Source organism: Macaca fascicularis, chromosome 10 (assembly GCF_037993035.2).
Source record: "Macaca fascicularis isolate 582-1 chromosome 10, T2T-MFA8v1.1".
Classification (NCBI taxonomy): Eukaryota; Metazoa; Chordata; class Mammalia; order Primates; family Cercopithecidae; genus Macaca; species Macaca fascicularis.
In genome coordinates, this window is record NC_088384.1 from 86,946,667 (window position 1) to 86,950,070 (window position 3,404).

The following is a 3,404-nucleotide window of genomic DNA, read 5'->3' on the forward strand; positions in this document are numbered from 1 at the left end:
AATTCAAATATGACTCAAGAGGCCCTGCCTGACCTGCCCTTGTACACTTCTCTGCCCTCACCTCACTTTCTCTCTCATACCATACTGTAAGAACATTAAATCACTTCCTGTTTCTAATGTATGATTTGCTTTCTCTTAGCTCCATTCCAGTGCCTGTGCTGTTTTCTTGACCTAGGATGCTCTTCCTTACATCATTGACTGACTGACTCGTACCCATCCCTTGATAAACAGCTTGGAGGTTACCTACCCAGGAAACTTCCTCATCACCCTCTCCTGCCCCATTGTGTGGTTCGTGCCCCTGTATGGGCTTCCACAACCCTCTAAGCTTCCTTCTCCTTTCCTAGAACTTGTCATGCCTTCTATGTTAAGAGTCCCTCTCCTCTGCCAGCCTGAGCTGTCCTGGAGAGTAGAGAATGAAACTGTATTGGGTCCCAGGAAAGGTCTGATCTAGAGTTAAGACAATTTGTTGACCAAACAAACGAGTTCAGTATTCTCCATGTTTGTGATTCTGAGTCTTCCAAGATGTCTGTGCTTTCAGGTGTCCTGGGCCCCCGTGGCAGGCCAGCCTGGCAGGCTCTGGCTGCCCTGTGGTCTCCAAGCCCAGGCCACAGGGCACCGTCACAATGCTCAGATCATGGCCTGACAGCCTGTTTTCTATTAGTCCAGGAAAATTTTTGAAAAATTATTGCCCAACACATGGAACTCCTTTCAAAAAGGGTAGGCGTGGGAGATTACGAAGAAAATGACTGTCATTTAGAGCTCCATGCTGATGGAGTGTAGTTAGGCAATGTGCTGCCCGGAAGGTAGAGTACCAGTCCAGAACAGGAGCTGAGTATCTCAACAGGCACACCTCTTCCTTCACCCTGCTGAGCACTTGACATTAGCTTGAGCATCTCTCCCTTTTCCCTGAGAACCAGCCACTTCCTTTTTTTTTTTTTTTTTTTTGAGACGGAGTCTTGCTCTGTAGCCCGGGCTGGAGTGCAGTGGCCAGATCTCAGCTCACTGCAAGCTCCGCCTCCCGGGTTTACGCCATTCTCCTGCCTCAGCCTCCGGAGTAGCTGGGACTACAGGCGCCCGCCACCTCGCCCGGCTAGTTTTTTGTATTTTTAGTAGAGACGGGGTTTCACCGTGTTAGCCAGGATGGTCTCGATCTCCTGACCTCGTGATCCGCCCGTCTCGGCCTCCCAAAGTGCTGGGATTACAGGCTTGAGCCACCGCGCCCGGCCACTTCCTTTTTTTTTTTAACAGAGGGTGAGGGGGGCCCAAGCTTCGCAATGACCACACAACTGTTTAGTCCTAGAGTTGTGGTGGTGGGAATGGGGTGGGGGTCACTGTTCAGTCACTACCAAAAACAAGAATCCAACTGACTAGATGGCCAGCACAGTAAACTGAGAAGGGAATAAATACCTCAAATTGTTTGAACAGGTTACTCTTAAATTGCGATCACTTAATTATTCCTTCAATGGGCACTAAGCGTCTTTTAACCTCAATGATGATTTATTTCATTTCATTTCTTTTTTTTTTTTTTTTTTTTTTTGAGATGGAGTCTCACTCTGTCTCTTAGGCTGGAGTGCAGTGGCACAATCTTGGCTCACTGAAACCTCCACCTCCCAGGTTCAAGCAATTCTCCTGCCTCAGCCTCCCAAGTAGCTGAGATTATAGGCAAGCGCCACCATGCCCAGCTAATTTTTGTATTTTCAGTAGAGACGGAGTTTCACCACGTTGGCGAGGCTGGTCTTGAACTCCAGACCTCAAGTGATCTGTGGGCCTTGGCCTCCCAAAGTGCTGGGATTACAGGCATGAGCCATTGTGCCAGGTCTCAAAGATGACTTAGAACAAAGACTAGAAATGTTTTCAAACTTCTAGTGTTAATTTTGCATTAATGTGTAAACATGATACTTTAAATTCTTATAATGTTTAAGATAATTTCAAGAGCTTGGCACTGTGACTCATGCCTGTAATCCCAGAGCTTTGGGAGGCCAAGGCAGGAGGATCCTTTGAGGCCAGGAGTTTGAGACCAGCCTGGGCAACATAGCGAGATTCCCCACCCCCTCTATAAAAACTAAAAAAATTAGCCAGGCATGGTAGTCTTAGCTACTCAGGAGGCTGCAACAGGAGGATAGCTTGAGCCCAGGAGCTTGAGGCTACAGTGAGCTATGATCACTATTGCACTCCAGCCTGGGTGACAGAGTGAGACTCTGTCTCAAAAAAAAAAAAAAAAGAAAGAATTTTGAGAATTCTAATAGATTATTCTTGTACTAATTACAAATATGTATTTGAATAATAGATTCAGACTGTTGATTTTAAGATGAAATCTCATTTGTATTGACACATTTAAAAGTACTCATGACTCAGTATTCTTATAAATTTATTATATTTACAAGAATTACACAAGGACTTGAAAGGCTTTGCTAGACAGAAAACTGTGATACTTAGAAAAATGAATTAAATTTATAAATGCAGTTTCAAATGTTCAAAGAATTTTAATTAGCTAAGTTTATTAATGGGACCAAATAAGTGATATAATTTACTAGATTTATGAATAAAACTGTAAAATTTGGCTGTGCGCGGTGGCTGCCTGTAATCCCAGCACTTTGGAAGGCTGAGGCGGGTGGATCACGAGGTCAGGAGTTTCATGGGTTGGAGGTCTCAGGATAATAAAGAACTGTTGTAGTTGGGGGTGGGAGGTGGAAGAGAGTCATCAAGCAACTGGAATTATAAGAACCTCAGCATAAAGAGCTAGTACTAGAAATTCGGGAGGCCACAATCACAGTATCAGGGACGTAAGTAAGGGAATGGATGTCCAACTGGAAAGAAAGGAACGTCACTGGAGACGAGAAGGAAATCAGACCTGATAAGCCAGAGTGCTACTTTAGATGAGTGGCCACTATTTTGCACAATGTAAGCGGGGCACTGCTCACATGAACGTCTACGTGAATGGCGCTCCCAGGCCTTGTGCAGTGCATAACCTGCGGACCCGTATGAGATGAACCTGCTAGATCCCCAAGTACCCAAGAACTGATGACAGGAGTTCGTGTGGGGAGATGAGACAGGAGGTAAAAAAAAATAAAAATCCTTGGTAAGCAAAGATTTGTCATAATTGTGGAGTATTTACTATATGCTTGGTAATGTTCTAAACACTCTCAATAACCCTGTGAGTTCAATATTTTTATTATCATCTATACTATTTAACAGATGAAAGAAGCAAAGGAAATGACAGCCGGTCTTGAGCACACTCGTTCAAAAGCGCCACACTCTACACCGTAGAGTCTACAGCGCAGAGGAAACTAACTGCTCAGCGCGCTCACCGCCCTCCTTCCGCGTCCAGGCGTAGCGCAAGGTCACGTGCCGGCGCGGGGCGGGGCCAGCGGGGCGCCTTCGCGCCTGCGCGCCGCTGGCCGACC